Source organism: Halichoerus grypus, chromosome 2, assembly GCF_964656455.1.
Source record: "Halichoerus grypus chromosome 2, mHalGry1.hap1.1, whole genome shotgun sequence".
NCBI lineage: Eukaryota > Metazoa > Chordata > Mammalia > Carnivora > Phocidae > Halichoerus > Halichoerus grypus.
Window position 1 is genome coordinate 102,922,969 of NC_135713.1, and position 26,702 is coordinate 102,949,670.

Here is a 26,702-nt window from a genome sequence, read left to right on the forward strand (position 1 = left end):
ACTCCAGGATCATGACCTGAGCCAACGGCAGTCGCTTAACCAACTGAGCCACCCAGGCGCCCCAACATGGATGAACTTTGAGAACATTATGGTAAGTAAAATAAGCCAGACACAAAAGGACAAACATTGTACAATTCTGTTTTTATGAGGCACTTTAGTCAAAATCACTGAGACAGAAAGTTAATAGTGGTTGCCAGTGGCTGGGAAGAAGAGGGAAGGAAGGGGAAGTTACTGTTTAATGCGTATGGAGTTGCAATTATGCCAAATGAAAAGTTCTAAAGATAGACAGTGGTGATTAATGCACAAAAATATGTACTTATTATTGATCTGTACACTTAAAAATAGTTAGATCAGTAAATTTTATGTTATATGTATTTTACCACAATTCAAAAAAAAATTTAAGTTATAATCCAAAGAAGGGAAAACTTAAATACCAGAGGAAGCTTCAGTGGAAACAGTGGTACTTGAGTTGGACTTGATGGATGACAGTGTGTAGAAAGAAGCCAAGTAGGAGTTGTAGAACAATCATTAAAAAACTTAATGATGAGAATACTCCCACTTCCATCTATAATTGTGCCTGTTTCTCAGAAATGAAACAGGTCAATATTTAAATTTTTAGTTTTCCAGACACTGGACATGAATTACCAAATGTTTATAATTTCTTTAAAAATCAGCTTCCAAATATTCAATACCGGTAATTTTACATTCTGCATTACATTATTCCTACATATATGCCAGTAAAAAGTAATTTGATCTTCTCAAGTAATGCAGAGTATTATAAAAGAGAATTCTGAGAATATTCCCAGCTCCTCCCTCTCATTCTATATAAGGTTGCTGTCATTAATTTCACTTATCCATAAACTGTCAACAATGAATAAGCTGCTGCTATCATTAGCAACAATGGTGGACACAAGTCCTTACACATTAGTCAAAACCCATACAATGGGGGCACTTGGGTGGCTCAGTCAGTTAAGCATTTGACTTCAGCTCAGGTCATGATCCCAGGGTCCTGGGATCGAGCTCCACACCAGGCTCCCTGCTCTGCAGAGAGTCTGCTTCTCCCTCTCCCTCTGCCCTGCTCCTGGCTCTTGCTCTTTCTCTGTCAAATAAATAAATAAACTTTAAAAATAATAAAAAATAAAACCCACAGAATGTACATCACAAAGAGTAAACCCTAATGTAAACTATGAGTTAATAATGTTAACAATATTGGTTCACCAACTGTAACAAATGTACCAATCAATTAAAGGGGAAACAGGAATGGAACAGAGTAGATGGCAACTCCATACTTCCTTCATAATTTTTCTGAAACTACTCAAAAAGTAGTCTGTTTTTTAAAATTTGAGATACAGGGACTACTCAGTCAGTTGGGCCTCTGCCTTCAGCTCAGGTCATGATCTGAGGGTATTGGGATCCAGCCCCATGTCAGGCTCCCTGATTAGTGGCTTCTCCCTCTCCCTCTGCTGCTCTGCCTGCTTGTGTTCTCTCTCTCTCTCAAATAAATAAAATCTTAAAAAAAAATTTTCTTTTAATTTGAGATTACAAACTACATACATACTGTTTTAGGATAAATCTTTCCCTTGGCTCAAATATTGATGTTAACTTTTTTTTTTTTTTTTTGGTAAAATGAGCGTGTTCCAGTTATTTCTAAATTTAAAAATGATCATCTATGACAAACTGGCATCTGCCAAAGGGGGGGGGGCGAGTTTATTAGTCCAAGGTTTCATCATTTGCATGAACCCAGAACTTGTTTTTCTATAATACCTATTAAAACTATTTGGAAAATATTGCTATTCTAGCTTCCAGTTACAAGTATGGTTCGGGGGGGGGGGGGGGAGTACAGTTCTGGGGATCTAATGCACAGCATTGTGATAGATTATTGTTAATACAGTATTACATAAATGAAAATTGCTAAGAAAAAATTATGTGCTGTGATGAAGGTGTCAGCTAACACAGTGGAAGCAATCAAATCAACACACTGTACACTATAAACTTACAAAATGTTATATGTCAATGATATTTCAATAAAGCTGGGGAGGGATGAAAATTAAAAGGCAAAAAATAAACATCTGGCACAAAAAACAGTGCTATTCTAATTTTTTTTAAGATTTTATTTGTCAGAGAGAGAGAGCGCGCGCACGCGCATGTACAAGCAGGTGGAGCAGCAGGCAGAGGGAGAAGCTGCTGAGCAGGGAGCCCGATGTGGGACTCGATCCCAGGACCCTGGGACCATGACCTGAGCCGAAGGCAGACGCTTAACTGACTGAGCCACCCAGGCATCCCAAACAGTGCTATTCTAAAGAAAATGTATACTTCAGAAAATACCTAGGAAAGTGTTGGTATAAGAGAAAAACCAACATCTGAAATTAATGATGTACTATATGCTAGCTAACTGAATTTAAATTAAAAAAAAAAAAAAGATGGGTGGCTCAGTCGTTGAGCGTCTGCCTTCGGCTCAGGTCATGATTCCAGGGTCCTGGGATGGAAACCTGCATCGGGCTCCCTGCTCAGCAGGAAGCCTGCTTCTCCCTCTCCCATTCATTCCCCCTGCTGTGTTCCCTTTCTCACTGTGTCTCTCTCTGTCAAATAAATAAAATCTTTAAATTAATTAATTAATTAATTAAAAAAAGAAAAACCGATACAGTCAGGAAAACAGCATTTATTTTTCAAACCTCATTTACATCACTAACAAACTAAATGACCTCTAGGATTTTACTTTCTCATCTGGACCAATAGTTTCCTTTTCTGCTAATTAAAAAAAAAAAAGGGTGGTTATCTAGACTAGACTATTTTCTAAGTCACTTTCAGGGATAAAATCCATTGAATATGAGGAAAATATCAGCATTCTGGGGAACATATCTTTCATTCACACCCAAATTATCTATTAATTATATGACTAGGAAGGATAAGGTCAAGGCCAGTGAAACATGTAAATTGACAAAAACGTTTATTATGTATATAAACTACGTACGTAGAGAATTTACTATTATAATCAAAGGACCAAAATAACTGCCATTTAATGCTATACATAATTATTACTATGCATCATACTAAGTACTAAGCAAATTCAAGGAAAATGTTTGTAATTAGAATTATTTTTTTTTCTTGTTAAGAAACAAGAAGGTTCATGAAGCCATTCAAATATTACTTGAAAACACCTTCAAGAGGCAATTAAGGGGCAGAACTACAGAAGATACCAACTTCTACTTACATCAACCCAAGGATTTTTACTTTTCTAACAAATAGCACTCAGTTTAGCAAATTATATTTTTTCCTTCCCATTCCCACAGCCAAACAATGCTAAAGAAAGTAAATACAGTGTGATTAAATAGAAAGTCCTGAGCAGCAATAAAAATTACCTATCCCATTAATGAAGATTAAATTAATCATGTTGTTACCCTGACAGAGGTGATGGTCTCAAACAATGTAAGGAAACTGAGGAAAGAATTTTGCAGTTAATAGAGAACAAACTAATAGTTACCAGAAGGGAGGTGGGTGGGGGGATGGGTGAAATAGGTGATGGGGATTAAGGAGTACACTTGTGATGAGCACAGGGTAATATACAGAAGTGTTGAATCTCTATATTGTACACTAAAACTAATAGTACACTGTATGTTAACTAACTGGTATTTAAATAAAAACTTCAAAAAATTTTGTAGTTAAAAAGATGGGTTATTAATTACTTGTTCATATGCACACTAACAAATGTTAGAATATACAATTTAATATATTTGATTCAATTAAAAAAAGTACTTTGACTAGTGCAACAAATTATATACCTAGATCTAAGCACATGACTAGAAAAATCTATTAGCAATTTTTTCAAGTCTTCAGAATACAGTAGGTGATACATATGAAAAATCAATCTCCTTCCTCTATTAAATATCCAGATGAGAATACAATTAATGAAACAGCCTCATTCACAACAGCAATAGCTCTCACCCTCCCTCCATTAACTTTGTGGAAATAAACACAGCAAAAAATATACACATTTCTTTATAATTACAAGAAATATGCATACTAGGGGCACCTGGGTGGCTCAGTCGGTTAAGTGTCCTGCCTTCAGCTCAGATCATGATCCCAGGACCCTGGGATCAAGCCCCGCATCGGGCTCCCTGCTTCTCCCTCTCCCTCTCCCTCTGCCTGCCGCTCCCCTTACTTGTGCTCTCTGTCAAATAAATAAATAAAATCTTAAAAAAAAAATGCATACTAATAAGAAACATGGATATGACAACAAGAAAATCATAAATGCCACCGAAAGGCATAACTATTAAATAAATGGCAAACTTACCTTCCTATAAAGACATATGCTATTTTAGAAGTATCAATTACTTCCTAAATTAATCTATGAAACTCAAAGCACTCTCAATCAACACACCACACACTTGCTCTTAGCCAAAAGGCTGAAAAGCTATTCTCAATCAACACACCAACAAGCATTTAGAACTTACTAAGAATGATTCAAGTCTATCTGGAAAATTATTTTTAAAGTACAGTGATAGGCATGCCTGAGTAGCTCAGTCGGCTAAGCATCTGACTCTTGATTTTGGCTCAGGTCATGATCTTAGGGTGGTTAGGTCAAGCCCCAGGTTGGGCTCCATGTTCAGCTTGGTGTCTACTGGGCTGTCTTCTTCCCTCTCCCCCTGCCCCTCCCCCCTGCATGCATGTGCATGCATGCTCTCTCTCCCCCAAATAAATAAATACATCTTTAAAAACAAAAATAGGGGGCGCCTGGGTGGCTCATTCGTTAAGCATCTGCCTTCAGCTCAGGTCATGATCCCAGGGTCCTGGGATCGAGCCCCACATTGGGCTCCCTGCTCCATGGGAAGCCTGCTTTTCCCTCTCCCACTCTCCCTGCTTGTGTTCCCTCTCTTGCTGTGTCTCTCTGTCAAATAAATAAATAAAATCTTTAAAAAAAAACAAAAAAAACCCAAAAAAACAAAAATAGGGTGATAAGCCAAAACTTTCAGGTATTAAGCATACTATAATGAAGAAAGAAAAAAAAAATCAAGACCGCATAGTATTATCATACCAAAAAACAAAAATGTTGATATTAAGTATATTTGGGAATTTACTATTGATAAAGATAAAATTTTATAGGTAAAAAGATGATTTACCCAACAAATGGTCATACAACTAGATAGAAATATTGTAAGAATAAATCCAGATGATTATTTCACTCCTTAAGCCAAAAACTTAGGTTATTATATTTATAATCTTGGCACAAATCCTTTCCAAGAATATCATTAAACCCAAAAATGCATAAAGATTAATTTGACTATATCAAAATTTAAACTTCTATATAACCAAACAGCATATAAGCAACAAACCAATTAAATCCATGTGAAACACAAAAGGCACACAAAAACGTAATATTCCTTAAAGAATTCTTACAATGAACTTGCCAATGTCACAGTTAGTAAGCAGCAGATTTAAATCTAGGCAATCTGACTCCAAAGCTTATGTTCTTACCTATTATACTTTACTACCTGTCTCAGATTTGCGCAAGTATTTTAAGACAGCTAATATCCAATTTGTTCAAGAATGCACTTAGAAAGGTACTCTTACATACTACTTGTGGAAGTATAAATTGATACAAAATCTTCAGAGGGAATTTGCTTCTATCAATCAATTTGAATTACATACATAGCAAAAGCACTTTGGGTATTTATCCAACAGAAAAAAATCATATAAAAGTGCAAACATTTATGTGCAAAGAGTAGAGAATAAACATACATTCTGTACAGTACTGTATGTATAACAACCATAATGCTGATTAACACATATACATACCTACTAGATCTCCATATACATAATTGAAATATAGCTCCCATTTATATTTAAAAATACTTACACATGTATATCCATGCACAGTGAAATGATGGAATACACACTGAAGTGTTCATAAAAATACACACCACACTGATAAGAATATCTCTGGGAAATGGGATTATGGAAATTTTCATTTGCTATGTATTTCTGTATTTGAATTTTTATAATCAGAAAAAAAAAATTAATGTAATTGTTTTAGCCCTTTGCCTACCAAAGCCTCTCACTGCTTGTACCTTATCCAGTCTTTCTCGCCTACCCTAAAATAACTCAGTCATACATACGTAAAAGAAAGAACTGATAGAAGTAGTGCTGGTATCAGTAACTAAGGCCAGGAAGAAGACTCCCAGGGTTTCTGGCTTGGGATGGTTTTCACAAGAACAGACAAGACACTATGTTGATATCAAGTATCTCTGACAAATCAAAGTGTATCTACTATATACAGTCTCTGTTATTCTGCAGTTGGTCCCAGGATAATTAACAAAATCTTTTGAAGTCCCCAGAGATTAACAGGACACCCAAAGAATTCATTTGCTGCTGCCAGGATCCTTATCTTTTCCTAGAAGACTGAAAGCAAATCTTAATTCTAGTCACAAAAAGAAATGTCAGTATACTTCTTTTTTTTGTTTTAAGACTGTATTTATTTATTTGACAGAGATAGAGCACACAAGTAGGCAGAGCAGCAGGCAGTGGGAGAGGGAGAAGCAGGCTTCCCGCTGAGCAGGGAGCCCAATGTGGGGCTCGATCCCAGGTCCCTGGGATCATGACCTGAGCTGAAGGCAGAGGCTTAACGACTGAGCCACCCAGATGCCACGCCATCTTAAATCACTTCAAAATCTCCAAGGATGGTGAAGTCAAACCAATTCTTTTTTGGGTTAAGTGATAGCCTTGGCAGGGAGATTATAGGTTTCTTACACTGGTCCTAATACAATTGAAACAATCTCATCCCCATCCATCTAATCCAGACTCTAGATTTAGTCTAAGGTTTGAAATTCCAAGGACATCATTATCAGAAAGATAGATACATATGCCAAACTTTGGAATCATATAAACAATGTAACTTCAATGTGAAAACGGTTACATCAAAATTACTGCACTCAACTAAAATTGAGCTCCAACATTACCTCCACAAGGATGCATCCAATGTAGATAATTCTTTCCATCCACCTTCCACATAGTAACCTGGGATTACTAAGGAATGAAATATTTCACCTAAATGTATTGTACCAAATACTACATTTTAGAATTGTATCCCCTTAGAAATACTTTGAAAATTAATTAGACTACAGGGACTTGACTTCTGTCTGATAATGTCTGTCTGAACAAATGTTTACCTCATCTCCCTCACCAAAAAAAGTACAGAAACAAAACTAATTCTCACTGTCAGAGATAAATTACAACTATGGAAAGGGAAAATATGAGAATAAACCCTGTGGTACTGAATTAAAATTAGATGTATCACTGAGAAACCATTCTACATTTACTGAAATATACTCATAAATGTGAACGTGTACATGTGTGCAAATAAAAGTACCCCCTAGCTTTATGCAGTTAAGAAGTCCTGGGAGCATCAATACCCCAAGAGCAGCAAAGACAAGAAGGGCCCAGATCTTGGCTTCTAAGTACCATTTTCCACTAAAAATTACCAGAGCAAGTTTAATGGTAACTCTAGAACACCATATTGTGCTGGATACAAGAAGTGCTCAAGGAGGAAGAACTGCATCAAAAAGAAAAAAGAAATTAAGCCAGCTAGAAGGGGTTCTCACTAGCTGAATCCAGAACAATTTGAGTATCAAAACAAATGATAATGGGTTATAACCCAGTGAATGTAATTATGGTGATGTAAATAAATGAATAAGTTAAAAATAAAGAACAAAATGTTTACATAGTTCCAAAGTACCTACCCGCAAAATATTTACTGATTACAAGTGAGGAAAGAATACCTTGACATAGGAGGTATCTGGTAGTTACAACCATAATTGCATAATCGATGACTACCATCAATAATGGGACAACTGAAATTGCCTACGACCTGATAAGAGGCAATGAGAAGAATGCAGCATCACTTCCATGATAACCCTGCCAAAGATCTAATCATAAAATTATAAATCTAATCATGAAAAATCTAATCAAAGATCTAATCATAACAACGTCATGGAAATACAATTAAGGGATATTCTACAAAATAACTAGATCTATAATCTTCAAAAGGGTCAGGTCCTTGAAAGTAAACACAGAAACTGTTCCAGATTAAAAGAGACTAAAAGACATGACAACTAAATGTAATGCAAGATTGTCATGTGGATCTTTTTGCTCTAAAAGACGTGGGGGTCACTGGTAAAATTTAGGTGTTGGTAATGTATTCTTTGTTAACGTCCTAATTTTGACAGTTATGATGTCATTACATAGGATAATGTCCCTGTTTGTAGGAAATAAACATTGAAGTATTGGGGGGTAATGGAGTATCAATCAGGTAGGCAACATACCGTCATATATGTCAGGGACAAAAGAGTTTTTTGTACCATGCTTTCAACTTTTCTGTATATTTGTCATTATTCTAAACTTTTAAATATGAAGGAAAAATTACAAAAAATATATAGCAGTACCAGAGAGGAGTATATCTACAGATAACAACACAGAATGGAATTTGTTGAGAATCCAAAGTGAATGGGGGGAAGGGAGGCGATGACAACAAAACACAACACATCTGAGGAACCAAATATACAAAACAATCAAAGTGGGATCTCCAAAAAGAGTAAGTTTTCTTAGCAAGAAGAATTGGGAGAAGCGTGTCCTGGGCAGTCATCCAGGTAATAAAACCATAGAAGACAGCTGCACGGTTAAGGCCTCCAGCAAGCACTCTGTACTGTGGGATTTCTGACACTTGGGCAGTATAACTGTGAAAATAGGGAAATACTATCCCCTGAGGGACAGGAAACACGTGTAAGAGGACAAGCTATCCACATACCCTAAAGGAAAAAGCCATTAGCTAACTAAATATACCAAAGCCAGAAGAACAGGGATTCACATGGGCTGGGAGAATACCATGAAATGACCAATACCATAAATTCTGGACCATAATACAGCTTTAACCACAATGAAAAATCTAACATTTGAGGAAAACCTAGAAGCATGATGGATATACCAAGTACAATAAGATCAAATCTCCTATACTGCTAATGGAGAAAACAGAGAACAATGTAAAAGTTTTGTCTCAGAGATTCAACAGGTTACAGTAAATCAAAAATACAACTAAAAATTAAAAATCAACTCCTATGGGATGCCTGGGTGGCTCAGCTGGTTAAGCATCTGACTCTTGATTCCAGCTCAGGTCATAATCTCAGGATTGTGAGATCAAGCCCCCCATCCTGGCTCTGCACTGAGCGTGGAACCTGCTAAAGATTCTCTCTCCCTCTTCCTCTGTACCCACCCCCTGCCACTGCACACGTGCTCTCGATCCCTCTCTCTCAAAAAAAAAAGAAAAAAATCAACTCCCATGAAAAAGCAAGAGTTCCCAGAAACACTATCCTCCCTACTAAATAAATTGAAAAGAAGTGAAGACCAAATTGGTGAACTAAAATATCAAGCCTCAGGATTCTTCCAGAATGTAATACCGGGGGAGAGAGAGAGAGAGAGAGAGAGACACACACACACACACACACGCAAGCACGCGCGTGCAAAATCAAAGGAAGTAATGAAAGCTCCATAAATCCCAACATCCACCTAAGTTTTCAAAGTGCAAAGTGCACTCCTTGGGCCTTAGAATTCCTCAGACACTTTGAAAGAGTCTTCAAGATCAAAACTATTTTCACAATTATACTGAAACATCATTTGCCCTTTCCTATTATATTAACAGCAATGGTGCAAAAATAGGGTGGGTAAAACTGCTAGCACCTTAGTGCAAAAGCACTGGCATCAAGCTATATGAGCACGACTGCATATTCCCAGGTTTCTTTTTTTTTTTTTCCCTGAAGTTTTTATTTAAGTTCCAGCTAGTTAACATACAGTGCATTATTAGTTTCAGGTGTAGAATTCAGTGATTCATCACTTACAACATCCAGTGCTCATCACAAGTGCCCTCCTTAATACCCATTACCTGTTTAACCCATCCCCTGCCCACCTCCCCTCCAGTAACCATTAGTTTGTTCTCCATAATTAATTCCCAGATTTCTTTCTAAATGCCATGTTCACTTAGTATCTTTAATAAAGCAGGAAAAAAAATAGTTTTATTAAATGTCAACTCCTTAATACATGACTTTTTAACATTTTATGTGAAGGAATGGCAATGCTGAGGAGACGCACTTGTGTAAATACTTCAAATTACGAGCTAAACACGATTTTGACCTAAAAGAACAGATGACAAACTATGTATGCTTGTAGACTTAGGAATCTGGCAGACATTTTCTCAAAAAATAAACCAAGTACGCCTGCAACTTCAAGGGAAAAACACTAACAGTATTTGTTACCAGTGATTAATATTCAAACTTCCAAGTGAAAATTTAGAAATGTGGATAATGTTTACCTGCCACCCTGAATTTGATTGACAGCTTCACAATATTAAAAACTTTTTTGATGAAATTAGTGGTGATATTAACAATTTTTTCTTTTGTTTGCTACTACCTAACGAAATGCATCAAATTTTGGAAAATATATAACTCAGTGAACCAGTATTTCTCTAACAACCATTACATGATGTCAAAAACCATGAACACGTAAAAGATTCAAAGTGCAAGATAAACTAATGGATTTTCAGGTAACAAGAATGAGAAATTCACTGATACAGTGTGAGATTTGACACTGCAGCTATTCTTTAAGAAATTCTGGTGTGGCGACACCTGGGTGGCTCAGTCAGCTAAGTGTCTTCCTTCGGCTCAGGTCATGATCCCAAGGTCCTGGGATTGAGTCCCGCATCGGGCTCCCTGCTCAGCGGGGAGCCTGCTTCTCCCTCTGCCTGCAGCTCCCCCGCTTGTGCTCTCCGACAAATAAATAAAATCTTTATTTAAAAAAAAATTTTTTTTTATCCACAATTATCTAAAAAAAGCAATGAAAATACTCCTTCCTTTTCCAACCATGTATCTGTATAATCCTGGATTTTCTTCATATACTTAAACCAAAACAACATACTGTAAGACTGAATATAAAAGTAGATGTGAGAATCAAGCTGTTTCTATTTAACCAGACACATGAAACTTGCAAAATTAACAATGTCCCTCTTTTTGCTAAAGATCTGTTTTGAAAAATTGTTTTGTTACATCAGTGTCATGATAACGTACCATGATTTATGGGTTTATTTATTTATTTCTATAGATTTTATTTATTTGAGAGAGAGAGTTGCGCCTGCACACACACAAGCAGGGGAAGGGGCAGAGGGAGAGGGAGAAGCAAGCTCAATCCCAGTCAAGACCTGAGCCGGAAGCAGACGCTTAACTGACTGAGCCACCCAGGCATCCCAGATTTATGGTTTTTTAAACAAATTAATTGATATTTAAGAATTTCTAATAAGGGAAATAAATATAACCCACATAAAACAAAGCTCTGTGGGGTTCTTTGTAATTTTAAGAGTATAAAGGGATCCTAAGACCAAAAAATTTGGAATCGTTGCTCTAGGTCTAATTATTGTAATTATACTATAGATATAAGCTTGTGTGTTTTAAAAAGCCAAAAGCATAATGAAACAAAAAGGTACAGGGGTTTGTAGAGTCGTAATAAAAAAGTACATAACAACCTGATCTTATCTTAACAGAGGTAATTCTGGGGATATTTAAAAAAAAAGAGTTCAGGAAACAAGTGAAAAATCTATTAGTGAGTATCAGGTTACAATATTGGCATGTAAACTGAGTGGTAATGCAAAAGGCATATTTACAATTAAATGGGGCAAATAAATTTTTTCTATTCATGTTGTGAATAGTTTTTTTAGGTGATGAGCATGGACTCATAAAGTTTAGAAAAGAGGGGAAGGGCAACATATAATCAAGAAAGAACAGCTGAACATGGAGAAAATAAAGGAAGTAAATGAAGCAAACTATAAAACAGGAAGCTAAAGAAATTAGAAGACAAAGCCTAATAATAGCTAGATTCCTTTTTTACAATTAGGAAACCTAAGACAGAGGAGAAAGCTAAAAGTAAATCTGAAAAATGGGTGTAGTATGGTTCAAGAGTTAGTGATGAGAGGCACCAAGAAAAACAAAAAAATGTGTAGTCAATCAAAGAAAACTTGGAGGCAGAAGTGCTGAGCTCTTTCCTTACAAAATTCAGAAGTATGTACTGTAAAGCATAATTCACATATTCATTTCTATGGCAAGAGCAAAAAGCCTGCATGCAAAAACTGAATAATCTATTTTGACCAGCAAAGCATAAGTACAATTTATGTTGTCAAGGAAAGAAAAGATAAAGACCTCTTTAGAATTTACAACACAGGTGCTCCCCCGCGCAAACCCCCCCCCCACAAAAAAAAAAAAAAAAAAAAGCATCTAAAAGGGAAATAGGCAAGGGAAAGAGTCAAAAAAAAAAAATGCAAGCAACAAAGTGTGTTTAAAAAGAATCTAGCTAAGCAGCACTCACAAAAGAGAATTACTTTGCTATCCAGCATCACTAAAATTCTGCATAAATCCAAATACTTTATAAACACTGCCATAATCTATTCCTAGCCAAAACAGCTTTAAGTCTAAATTATGTTATCTATAAGCAATTATTTAAAATAAATGCTGAAAGATGCACCTAATTTTCTGAAATTTTTAAGTGTTTCTTAAAGCAAGGTATTGTTTACTACCAAGAGTTCAATATCAATATCTCTAAAAGAAGTGAATTTAGAGATTTACCAATGATATACGTAAAATGTCTCTTAACTACAGTTACCGCTTCATTAACAAACAGCATGCAATAAAAATTTGGTTTCCATTATTTGAACCACTGTGAGCTTTTCAGACATGAAAAGTTTGCAAAAGCCTGATCTGAAACAACAGGCGGACTTCATAATATAATATTTGAATTAATTAGTTGAAGGATTAAGTTTATCACTATTGAAAACTCCTAAGTACCTTTCATAAATAGTGCCATTAAATATGTATTTTGTGCAGTGTAAACAAAAGCTTTGGAAGTACTCTAGATTTACCAATTTAATCTAAGAAAACCCATACAATACTAAGTATAGAGGAAGAATACTAAGAAGAATATCCAAAATGTAAAGCCACTTGAATATTTCAACTGATTACCATCTTTCTTTAACCTCTTTTCAAACCCCATAGTCACCTTTTAAACAAGGCTTGAAAATATGTATAGTTTGACAATAGTAATAAGCCTAAAATTCATTAAGTTAATTCAGTACTGAAGTAACAAAATTTTAAGTAAACCACAAAGTAAATTTTGCCTTGATGGTACAAAAGGAATCAAAGGTTCTACAAAGGTGAACGTTTCACATTTTTAAAGTGTGCTGTCTGCATCTAAACTACTACAGATGCTAAAAGTAAAAAAATCAAGAACTTTATTTAAAAACGGATTTAAGCAGTCATTTTCAAGTGCTACAATACTTTTCACTTGTAAAATTTACTAATGCAGAGAAACATCTTCACAGACTGGTAATTCTCTATAAAAGACTTGCTCTATTAAGGCTCTGTTGCTCTGAGGCCAAGTATAAGCCATATAAGGAAACTGAAGTTCAATGCCATTTATTTTGTTCTGCTCTTTCCGATGCCCAAGAATAACCTCTTTCGTTGCTTAATATTACGTCCCCAAATCATAAAGCAGATCACTTATACACTTTAAATTCCTTCATAAAGCTATTTTGACTTAACAGGAATGACTTGATGGCTCACAATCTTACCAACACAAATAAATAAATTTTTAAAAAGGATCTCCAGAGACTACACTCTGAGGGGAAAAAATCAAAACAATATATAGTAAAAGACTCCCATTTTGAAATGTACTCAACATCATAACAAGCTGTGAAATAAACTGATCCTGCTCTTCAAAAGCTATCTTTTCTTTGAACTAAAGAATGTCAACTATTTTTCATGGGGTAGCATGAGCAAACTAAATATTAATTTATAGTTAAGATACACCTACCAACAGGATGCCATACTTATTTAATATTTATTCCAAAGCACGGTATTATGTTTCACCTCCTTTACCACAGAAATACTGACGAAAAAAAAATTAAGACACACTAAAACACCAATAAAAAAGCCCTTTGTGTTTGTTGTGAACTAGTTTTTTCTTTAAGGACTACCGATTGGTTCAAAAGTGTTTATAACTCTGGCGGAATGTCTCCCATGCTTCACTAATTCCTGCCACCACTGTAGGTAACTATCACTTACTAGACAGAACCGGCCAAAACATTTGGACCAATACAAAAATGTAAAAAAGTACTATTCTAAAAGAACTGATGTTTATTATAATCAATACGACTTCCATAAAAATCCTTTACAGCGTTTTACCTCCCTTTCTCTATATATTCTGTTCCTAACTACAGAGAAGTCCTAACAGATCAGAGTACTTACGGGTGTATTTTTGTTTTTGTTTTTTAATTACAACTCTGTTTATCCATAATACTCTCTCCTTCTCCTTCCTAGGTCCACTTACAAGAAAAATTAAGCAGACACTTCCTTTCGATTAATTAACCAAACAAGTATCATAAGATTGTAAACGTCTGAAAGGAGCCATTTACTGAAAAAAATAAATCTCCCACCTAAAAAACAAAAACAAAAACTAAGAATGGCAGTGTTTGTTTCTAAAATCCAACCAAATACGTTTCTAAGGGTTGCAACTAAAAATAACTCTATATACAATTAACGCAAAAGTCAAAAAATCGGTAAGAGTATAAACAAATGTGGCAGCCATCTCAACAACAGTAAATCCCTCGCTGCAGCGACCTAACTTTTTTCCAAAACAGAAGTTGCCAGGTTCCGTGACTTAATAAATAAAAAAATATACATTGTATATGTTTTAGGAAACTAAAACTTCTGGACCTAGTGCTGAACAAAGGCACTCTTTCTTCCGATTGCTTAAAACTTTTCGTCTCACCACATTCTTACAATCTCTTCTAAAGTAACCAGAGTCCAGATGGTAGAAGGGGGGAAAAATCAGTTCCACTATTTAGCAACTGAAATACTATCCACTTCGACACTACAAAAGATTAATTTAGGGCAACTGGGGAAATAGTGAGAAACCCTAAAGGACCCTCTCTTTCCTGGCCCAAGAGCTTTGTAACTTCTAGACACACTTTCGGTGAAAATTACCTTTCGGTCGGGCAGTGTCTCAGGGCAGCTTTTTCAAGGCTTCGCCTGACATGATTTCCTTCCCTTCATTAGTCAGTTTGGATCCAGCCGAATTTCTCTCTCCGGTGAGAGCGGATGTGGGGTGGCCTCCCGCAGTAGGACGAGTAGGTGGCTTTGGAGGGGGCTGGGAAGCGGGCTGGTTTCCTGGTCTCAAGTTATACAGGAGTTTCCCAGCCCCAACTAGGATCTCCGCCGAAAAAAAAACTTTTCACTCGTGACACCGCCCGGAATTACCGTGCGAAACTCACTTCCTGCCTTGGCGCAGAAGCAGGATCCAGCTCGGTCCACGGGAACCCGGAAAACCAGCTCCGCGCGCGCCGGGGAGGGGGAGGGCAGGGGGTGTCCGCGGAGAGCCTCGAGCTCCGGGCGCCCGGCGCGCCCCGCACACCCGACGGCGGCGGAACCCGGCCGGCGGGGACCAAGATGCCGCCGGGGCGCTGGGCGAGCCTCGGCCGCGCTAGGCCGCCAGCTCCTCCTCGCCGCCGCCCCCAGAGCCGGGCGGCGGGGTTATTGTCTCGATAGCGCCTGCCGCGCCCTTCGCCCGCGCCGCCGCCGCCGCCGCCGTCGCGGCCGCCCCGGGCCGGAGCCGAGGGGCCGGGCAAGCTCGAAGGCGGCCCCTTCCCCGGGCAGTCCGTCTGGCCGTCCGTTCTTCCGTCCGTCCCTCCCCGCCTTTCCTTCTTGCCCTCGAACCCTCTTCTCCCTCTCCCGTTTTCCCGCCGCCGTCCCTTCGCTCCCCTCCTCGTTCTTCTTCCAAGGCGGCGGTGGCTCCCCCGGGAAGCGCAGGGGGTGGGGGCAGGCGGCGGCTGGGTCTCCTCACGAGCTCGCGGGGCCGCGGCAGGGGCCGAGGCTGCGTCCCGCGCCGCCGCGCCACATTCACTCGAGCGAGAGACTGCGAGGGGAGGGGAGGGTTGGGGAGGGGAGGGAGGGAGAGGAGAGAAAGGAGGAGGAAGGGAGCTGGGGCGGAGGGGAGCTACTGCCTCACAGGCCGCGGCGGCAACAGCGCCACCGCCCCGGCGGTGAGGGGGAAGAGACTGCGCGCCGCTGCTCCGCGGTGGGGGCGGGGGCGGGGCGGCCTCCCGCCGGCTTCACCCCAACCGCCAACAGCCGGGCTGGAGGCCGGCGCGAGCCAGTCACCGCGCGCGGGGGTGGCGCGGGCAGACGTCGGCGGCGGCGGGGGGCGGCGGACCCGGGGCCGGGCGGGGGAGGGGCCGGCGGCGGCGGCGGCGGGGGTTCGCGTGCGAGGCGCGGCGTTAGGCCCGCTCAGGCCCAGGCCCGGGGAGGCCTGCCTGCCGCCCCCCAGCCGCCGGAGGTGGGGGACGCCGACGACGCGGACCCCGATTCCTCTGCGCCCCGCCGGGGAGGCTGAGAGCCCCCAAGCCTCCTACGTCCCGGCCGATTGAGTTTCTTCATAAGACAGTAATCGGTGCGAAGGGTTCAAGTCCAGCCCCGATTTTAAGGCTGCAGGTATCTCTTTCAACTGCAGCACTCCCAACTTCCTCTAATGGCACGCTCGGTTTGCAGGAAACCACAGCGGCGGCTCGGTGGAGCTTCCCACGCCGGCCCTCGCTTGGAGCTTGCTCGCACAGCAAAGCAGCTGGGGCTCCTCCAAGTCTCAGCCTCACACCGGCGAGGAGACAAAGCTGGCGCTGGGAGGGGGAAAATGGCCCGCGAAATTGCCTCAAGATAGTGCCTTTGTTAGAGGAAGCATTGGACACACTCCGAATGCGACGTAGGCTTCCAACCCCGGCGGTTTCGGTGGTGCAGTCTTGAATTGCGCTGGCCCTAATAATTCAGTCTGGCAGGGTTTGCGTTTATTGCGGAGAGAGACTCTTAAGCATTCCATCAACACATATGGCATAAAACGCTTCAACCATAACATTGCAGTTTTTGCTGTTACTGCTTTAAATATGTTAACAGACAAGACGGCCTTGTTTTACCGGAGAAGGAACGTAATACGGAACAAACCATTCCCCGCCCCCAGTCTCTGCTGTTCTTAACCCTGTACAATGATGGTCATTAGTCTCTGTGTCCCCGAAGTCATTGCTTCAGTTCTTCCGTCTGTGTTCCGGAGATAATTATTTACTACCAAGTTTGAACAAAGACCTGTATGCCCTATAGATAATTATTGACTTACATCCAAAGGAAGGAGTTCATAAAGTCCATCAAAGAATTGTTTACCAAAGTGAGTTGTGCGCTAGTGAAAACTCTTGAGATAACTCCAAAGGTGTTCGAGACATTCTGTTAGTGTGACAGCATTTTAACTACTTCCAGAACTGCTGGAATTAACACACGTAGTTCTTTAGGATAGAGCAGAAGTTGAAGGTTCCCAAATAGTACCAAAGTGTTCAGTTTTACTCAGTGCGGGATGGAGGTAAGAGAGCATTTAACTACAGCTAGGAAATGAAACGACAGCCAGGTGTAATAGTAACACCAAGCTAGTTAAGCCATCTTATGCGAATATGAATCTTAGCCATTGTATAAGATCTAAAGTTGGTATATTGCTTATACTATTTTTAATCTCACAAGAAAGATTTCCTGCTCCCCTTTCAAAAACAGGCTTGAGTCTGACCAAACTCAGTAGCATAGCCCTGAACTCAAAGGGTCACTCTACTAAAGCATCCCAAGATGGAGTATCTCCCATACCAGCATGTCACCAGCTGGAATCTGCAATTTCAATGTTGTATTTAGTCTCAGGTTGGTTCAAGACCCCTTTAAATGTGGCATCATAGATTTAGCTAAGCCTAATCACCACCACCCCTTCCCAAACCTAAATAATAGGACCAGACCAGTCCCTAGGTTAGGGATTTTTCCACCCTACTTAAACTTCTACTGGGGTCCAATTTGGACGATTACCATTTAGGCTAGAAAAGTTTCTATAACCAAAACCCCTCCTCCAACTCACCTAAAATTTTAATGCTGGAGTTTAATCCCTTTGAGTCGTTTATTTCTCTAGCACAAAGCCATAATCCTGGGAAAGGTAATATTTAAGCCTTATTAGTCATTTATACCTAATTCATCAGATTGCTTCCCCAAAGCAGCTTTTGATGGGAGGGAATATAGAGATAGCATATGCTGATGCTGAAAAGGTAGGAGAGGGAAATGTGGTTCCATTCTTTGGGGAAATACATGAAGAGAAGTATAGACAATAAAGTGCTCCCATTTGATTGTTAAATAAGTCCTACGTGTACTGCAAAATAAGCCCCAAAGCACTGACCTTAAGAGGTTGGAAGCCAGGATACACTTACCAATATTACCTATTTTGACAAATATTTCTTTAATGATGCCTTTGTAAAGTATCTTCGGCAGGAAATCTCTATCTGTGCTCATATAGAAGAGTGAAATGACAGATATATGATCAGGGTATTCAGTAATCAGAAATAATGATTCATCTTTGTTATTCATCACTGACTACTTAGTTCTAACTCACATGAGCAGCACATACAGATATAGCCAAATCTTCCATTTGTTCTTTTATTATAAGGCATTCTTGTTCTGTGCTTTACAGATTAGTTTCCTTTGAAAATCCTCCCACAGTTCAACTAAGATGGACTTAACATTTCAATTATGATTAAAAGAACTAAAACCCCACCTTCAACAAGCCTGCCTAACTGTGATTCTGTAATGATTAACTGAACTCCAGGACCACCTTAGAGAGAAAGCTAATAACTTTGTTGATACTCTAGCTTCATCTTCCCCATTGTGATTCTCTAAATAATTCTCTGTGAAAGGCAGGGAATTCTTTCTTTGGGATTCCCCTTCCCAATGGCTGGGCTCAGGAGAGGAATTACTGTCTGCTAGAGATAAGCCACATATCTGAAGGAAAGTCTTAAGGTCTTAAGCATTCCAGGGAATGCACACAGCATCCATCAGGGGAAAAAAAAAAATCTCAGCAAAGAGCCTGTCTACTGTTTTAAAAAGGGTCCGCCTGTCATTTCCCTATACCAGCTAGGCAGCTATGCAGAAGCACTGTGAAAAGAAAGTAAGAGAAGTTCAGGATGATCATTCTTCTTTTCTTTCTTTCTCAAAACCTAGTGAAGAATTGGTTACCTAAAACCAAAGTCTTTATCACGGTAGTATTAGGGGAAAATCAATCTAGAATAGAGTTAGATTTTTTAAAAGTCTGGAAGCATTAGATCAACTAGATCAAAATGCATTATAACATGTATTTTTAATAAGGATTGACTTCCCTATTTTCACTTCCATCTTAGCGCCTTCATAGGGAGAGGGCAGGAGGTTAGGGTAGCAAGTATGTGGGAAAAGGACACTTGGGTTCAAAAGAGGCAATACATGCAGGAACCAAAATTAGGGATTTTATAATACTTTGGGAATGGAATCATCCCTCCCGTAGCCTGCCTTTCTGACATATTTCCAATAATATTTTTTGAAACAGAGGTAAGTCTGCCTCTTGTGAAAAGCTTTATGAAAAGCTTTCACGTTTTTTGCCCTTGTATATGCTTGATAATCTTTTTTTCCATCCTATACATTTTGTAGCCTAACAGGATTGAATTTCTTTTCAGCTGTCTTATGAATTTTTTTAAAGTGGAGAGAAAATAAATAATGCATGGTGATTATTTATATGACCTCTGAAACAAGACAGTTTGAATTAGAAACTTGGCTACTGAGTGACCTTGGGCAAGTTCCTGAACATCTATAAACATGAACTTGAGCTTCCTCATCTCTACAATGGGGACTATAATATTAACTGCCTCATAGATTATTGGGAGGACATCATAGGACAATGCTCATAAACTGCTTAGCACAGTGTTTGGCACATAGAAGTGTTAACTATTATTAGTAGTTCACTTTAAAATGCACTGATAACATGTACCATGCTTCCATCATTTCTAAGATGGCCATATAGTGTATTATTAAAACCAAAATACTTTTGAAAGGAAAAGTACACATTAATAACAATTACACAGAGACAACAAATATAAAACCATGACTGTCCTGGACCTACTAAAACAAATAGTCACCCTAATCATTTCCAACTTTACTACTTCCTTCTGATCACTTCCCCTCTGGTATCTTCCCTGGTATGAATCATAATCTATGTCAATCATATTATAGTATGCACACTTCCTTTTAAATCATAACAGTATTAATCAAGAAAAAAGTTTAAATACTGCTGCCTTTCAATGCAGGCTTTCACTTAAGAATACCATCTTTCGGGGCGCCTGGGTGGCTCAGTTGGTTAAGCGACTGCCTTCGGCTCAGGTCATGATCCTGGAGTCCCAGGATCGAGTCCCAGGATCGAGTCCCAGGATCGAGTCCCGCATCGGGCTCCCTGCTCCGCGGGGAGTCTGCTTCTCCCTCTGACCCTCCCCCCTCTCATGCTTTCTCTCTCTCATTCTCTCTCTCAAATAAATAAATAAAATCTTTAAAAAAAAAAAAAAGAATACCATCTTTCTTTGGGTAACGAAACAGCTGTTTTCCTACTTAAATGCACACTTAACTTTATATTTTTCTATAGTATTTTTTTAAAAAACTGTTTAGCATCAAATATGAATGAAAATAGCCAATACATGAGTGTGAAGCATAATTTGAGATGTAGTGAGGCTAAATGCCTTGCTCTCAATGGCAACTATGTAACATAAAAACTTGTTTAGCTAAGCAACATACCATTCCTATTTCAAAGTAAATCATCTCTATGTTGTTGATGACAGCAATATCATCAGAATACTGGAGAAATCTCACTTAAATCTTGTTTAATCAGTATTTGGAAAATGAAACTTCTCAATTGGATTTTCTAAAATAATTCTGGATATACTTTAACACTCATACTTTCTTCCATTGGGAAAAAAAAATGTATTTTCTGGGAATTGAGTGTAAATTTTCCTTCAAAGATGTTGAGGTAAACAATAGCATATTTTAAAATGTTTCCTCTGTCTTGTTTTCCCTAGCCCAATCCCTTTATTTTTCTGCCGTTCAATTAATGTCAACCATCAGATCAATCATGTAGTATTTTAGTTTTCTTAGTTTTTAAATCTTCCAGTTTCCCTCTAAAATAGATACTAAATTTGTCTTCCTTCTACCTCTGGAAACTCCCTCCAAGAGTTTATGTTTTCCTTATACAAAACTTTTTATTGTATATTTTTCATATTTCCTGCTATACACCATGCCAAACTATTAATAGGGATGTCATTTTCCTTCCAAAGGATTTGTAATTCTTTACGTAGAAATAAGTATGTAGAGAAGAAATAGTTTTCAAATATTTTATTTGATAATTTCAACATAATTTTTCTTTTTCATTCTTGATATTTTATTTCATTTACCTGCTTTCCAGCCACTTTACCTCATAGATAACGGATATTTCTAGTTTGTCTTCTGTCATAATGAAACTTTAGCTAATAAGTTCTTTGTCATCATTCTTGTCATCTTTCAGAAAAGTTCTGGCACTGACATTAGCATTTATTAGCTGATGGCCTTGGACAAATGATTTGATCTCTGTGCAATAATTCATGATCTATAAAATGGAAAGATAAGCCTTTTCTTACCTATCTCATAGGGGTATTGTAGACAGCAAATGAGATGAGGTACATGAAAGTGCACTATAAATATTACATAAATAAAAACTGTCTTTTTTCTATTATATCAGTAGTAATACATTTCATTATTATCATCAATAAAATATCATAAGCTATATTCTATGTCCCTTGACTTAGTAACTCTAATAGTATGCATACATTAGATTACATATTATATGCAGGGTTTATTTTCTATAAAGTCTATAACCTAAAAGAAGAGGTAGGTATAAACCCATCAAATTCTATATAAAAATTCAAGTCATTAATTCAGCTGTCCAAAATTTGGAAGCTTTATTATTCACACACTGGCTAGATTTTACACCATGAAATGTTGCTAGGCAAATTAGAAGTGTTAATTTTAGGGAGAATCTTTGGCCTACTTAAGGATAATAAGCTTTTAAAACTCTAGAATCTGAACATTTTTAGTAGTGTTTGAATAAGCATGAAGGGACCTTAAGAGGTGGGTCATCTGGTTTCTAGTTCAGCTGCATTTTTTTTTTGAGATTTTATTCATTTATTTGAGAGAGAGAGAAAGCACATGAGAGGGGGGAGGGTCAGAGGGAGAAGCAGACTCCCTGCTGAGCAGGGAGCCCGGATGCGGGACTCGATCCAGGGACTCGATCCAGGGATTCGATCCAGGGCCTCCAGGATCATGACCTGAGCCGAAGGCAGTCGCTTAACCAACTGAGCCACCCAGGCGCCCCTAGTTCAGCTGCATTTTATAGGTGAGAGAACTTAGATTTGAAGACTTGCCCAAAGTCATATTACTGGTTAGAGGCAGAACCATAATTAGAACACAGTTCCCCCCCATTTCAGTATGTGTTCTTCTATACCATACTGCCACCATATAGTAATCCAAACATGAAAGAACCAGAAACCGCCAAGAAAAGTTGGACAGAACTACCTAAATGTATTGAACTTCTGTTGGCAAAAGCCACTATAAACCAAGTTAAAAGACAAATGACAGTTGGAGAAACAAACAAACAAACATAAATAAGAAACAATAGCTAATATTTATAATATATAAAGGGCTTTTATAAATCCAGAACAAAATAATAATCCAATAGAAGTATTTACAAAAGACATAAATCAACAGTTGATACACACACACGAAGAACCAATAAACATTTGAAATATGTAATGGCCTCAGGGGCACCTGGGTGGCTCAGTTGGTTAAGCGACTGCCTTCGGCTCAGGTCATGATCCTGGAATCCCAGGATCAAGTCCCGCATCGGGCTCCCTGCTTGGCAGGGAGTCTGCTTCTCCCTCTGACCCTCCCCCCTCTCATGCTCTCTCTCTCTCTCATTCTCTCTCAAATAAATAAATAAAATCTTAAAAAAAAAAAAAAAGAAATACATAATGGCCTCAAAAAGCAGGTAGAGAACAATCTCATTTAAAAACCAAGATAACTTGGAGGACCTGGCTGGCTCAGTTGTAAGAGCATGTAACTCTTGATCTCAGGCTTGTGAGTTCAAGCCCCACATTGGGTGTGGAGGTTACTAAAATAAATAGATAAACTTTGTTATAAAACAAAACAAGATAACTGAAAGTCCAGTCAGCTTTTGCTATTGGTATTACAGTTGGGGTGATAGCTCCTTTTCAACTCTCTCAATGAGCAAAAGGAACCCCAGTGGGCTATATCAAAAGATGATCCTATGACTTTGATAGAAAGGGAAGTGAGCCATTCTGATGACAACTAAATTGGAATTAAATTAACTTATGGGGCGCCTGCATGGCTCAGTTGGTTAAGTGGCCACTCTTGATTTCAGCTCAGTTCATGATCTTGGGGTCGTGAGATGGAGCCCTGCCTCTGCTTCTCTCCCTCTCCCTCTGCCCCTCGCTCCCCACCCCCCCGGCTCACATGTACATGCTCTCTCTCTCAAATAATCTTAAAAAAATAATAATAATAACTTAAACATGGTCCCAGAAACTAGTCTTTTCTGGTGCTGCTGCTCTCCATGAAAGTCTATAGGGAAGCTCAACAGCACCAACTGGAAAGGGTCAGGGCTGGGCATACACTAGTGGGCCTCTCTTTGGGCATATTCCCCTAGGCCAGACCACCAGGCTTCTAGATATGCATTTGCCACATTGTGCTCAAATTAAGGTTATATACTTTCAAAACCATGGATTTTAAGATACTAGGGTTCTCAAATAAGTGCTGAACAGTGTGAGATGGTAACAAATTGTTCTAGCAAATCAAAATTGTGTTTATGTAATGAGTTTAAGGCCCTGAAATCAACTCCCAAATTCCCTTAGGGTTACAGACTGAGGTTCTGTTTAGCGCTGGGGAATCCTGTGACAGGATCCAAGGAGTCAAGTGCAGGAGTAGCCATAGGAGTGGGGAAGAGGCAGAAGAAAGTCGGCCTCTATTTGTAATGTGAACTCTCCCCACTCTTCACACCTCCTTGGACTTGCTTCCGGCAAGTGTTCCAAAGACAAGTAATAGGGAAAAAATGGGATCAGGTAGGACAAGAAGAGAAAAAAGTAGTCCTAAAACAATTTTTAAAAAGAAACCAAACCTAAAACCAGAAAGTGAAGCAAAATATTTTTAAAAGATTGAAATAAATTTGTAGAAAACACAATGGATGAAGGGAGAGCGAAAATAAGAGTCAGAAATCACTAAAAAGAGCAAGTAGAAAAAAATTATGTTGAAGAGACACCTGGGTGGCTCAGTCGGTTAACCATCTGCCTTCGGCTCAGGTCATGATCCTAGGATCCTAGGATTGAGCCCCACGCCTGCTCAGTGTGGAGCTTGCTTCTCCCTCTCCCTCTGCAGCTCCCCTGCTTGTGTTCTCTCTCTCTCTGTCAAATAAATAAATAAAATCTTTTTTTTAAAGATTTATTTATTTATTTATTTGACAGAGAGAGAGACAGTGAGAGAGGGAACACAAGCAGGGGGAGTGGGAGAGGGAGAAGCAGGCTCCCCATTGAGCAGGGAACCCGATGCGGGGCTTGATCCCAGGACCCTGGGATCACGACCTGAGCCGAAGGCAGAGGCTTAACGACTGAGACACCCAGGTGCCCCTAAATAAAATCTTAAAAAAAACACAAACATTTAAACCTTCTTAAAAGCCAGAAAATGAGATTGATTTCAACATACTATATATATGAGGGGGGAAACTAAAAAACAAACGATGAATGACGTTGGATAAACTCAAAACAAGACAAAGAAACCCCCCAAATCTATAACATAAAACAATAAAAAGATAATAATAATTGTGAATGCGTAAAAAGAAAGAAAGAAAACTGCTCGAGGCCATTCAGTTTCTGAGTAAGTCTGATATCTCTAGGAAACAGGGTCCTGCTGTCCAGGACCTCCTAGGTTAATGGAACAGAGGCCTCCTCCGAAGCTGCCCTGGGACCCTGAGCTACCTGTGGAAGCAAAGATCTGACTTCTACAGCTGATTCGAGTAGCACTACCTGGCCTGCATGAGCTTCTCCCAAGCCAAGCCCTGACTTCCCTCCTCTTCTTATCGGCATAGTAAGTTATATTGCCAGTTAATAGATAACCTGCCTGTACAAGATCACCTAGGTAGGAATTTGTAGAGCTAGAATATGAACCCAGCAACCTGAACCCAGAGTGTCAATGCCAACCATTAAATTCTGTAATGACTTTTAATGCCTGTACCAGTAGCTTTTCCACAGCCATTTATAAGCCGACATTCTCACTTTTAATCACTGGGGATTTTTTTCATAATTCACAGCCTTCCGTAGAATAAAAACAAAAGCAGTTTTAATTTCATCTTGAAATACTTCCTGTTTCTTAGTCTTCTTCCTCTGCTCATTTAAAACAAAGCTCGTCCCTTTCTTTTCTTCTTGTTTCCCTCTTTATTGTAAAACCCATGTGTATACATTGTAGAAAATAAAGGGCTTACAAAGTATACAAAACAAGAAAAAATATTCCACCGAATACAAACAATTAAAAATAGGACCCTGGTAATGAGGTTATTCAAGTGCCTGAACATATCTGTAGAGACTCGGTGGTTTTAAGGCCTTTTTCTGCAGAACCCGATGCTCATTTTTGTGCAGCAGCCAAGATTATGCTAGACTGACAACTGGAGTTACATCTTTATTGGTGGGATTGGATAAAAAATAAGCCATTCCAATTTGGTACTGCAGTAGTTTACTTTGAAGTGTTGATTGTATGTTTTCTCTTAACCTCTTATGTAATCATCCCATCTCATTTTACCAAAAACCATTTGCATTGGAACCTTGCTGATAATTATTCTTTATGCATGCTTAATGGAGTATGACAGAAACAGAGTGAGCATGGCTTCAATACCGATATACTAAGTGGTGTCTAATATCTTGATATTCTTCTCTTCCTTTAATGTATATATGACTCATTGATGCTTCTGAGCCACTGGCAGAGAAGGTAGTTTAAAAATAATTACCAACAGGGCGCCTGGGTGGCTCAGTCGTTAAGTGGCTGCCTTTGGCTCAGGTCATGATCAGAGGGTCCTGGGATCGAGCCCCGCATCGGGCTCCCTGCTCAGCGGGATCCTGCTTCTCCCTCTCCCACTCTCCCTGCTTGTGTTCCCTCTCTCGCTGTGTCTCTCTGTCAAATAAAAAAAACCAAACAAACATTACCAACATAAATTTCCATCCACAGACTCTACTTTTTACTTTCTCACACCACCTCATTTAAAGTCTTTTGTGTTTAAAAGTATGTAATAGCCCTAAAGGAAGGTATTATGTGTTTCATCTGTTGCTCCAAAAGAAGCGAAAAACTAGACTATTAACCCGCTGTGTAATCCCTGCACAGACTACAACGCCTTTCAGTGGGCAGCCAGGCTCTGCCAGAGCAGGGAGGACTGCAGTTTAAACATTACAGGGTCAAGTTCAACATTTGTTCCATTCACAGATCTCCCACTGACATCAATGAGAGTTTTGTGCAGAGTAGAATTTCTTCCTCAGTCAAATGATTTCTGTAATGCCTTCTATTTTGCCAGAACATATTCCACAAAGAATGTAATAAAGGAAATATACATAGTACCTCTCTTTTTTTTATCCCTTCTCTTGATTTCAATAACATGTCATCTCCAAAAAAAGCATTGTTCTTATAGAACATGAT

The 26,702-nt window shown here is 39.0% G+C and overlaps 1 protein-coding gene across 8 annotated transcripts in view; it reads right to left on the reverse strand.

The window, feature by feature from the left end:
* The window catches only part of ERBIN (erbb2 interacting protein), a 124,683-nt gene extending 108,684 nt beyond the window's left edge, over positions 1–15,999 (reverse strand). For 3 of the 8 annotated variants that reach the window (XM_078067273.1, XM_078067269.1, XM_078067271.1), the window contains exon 1: positions 15,063–15,996. The gene's annotated coding sequence lies outside the window, so the exon portion shown is untranslated. Of the gene's footprint in view, positions 1–15,062 lie in introns of all 8 variants that reach the window. The other 5 variants (XM_078067268.1, XM_078067270.1, XM_078067272.1 and 2 more) reach the window with 3 other exon arrangements.
* Positions 16,000–26,702: the final 10,703 nt, after the last annotated feature.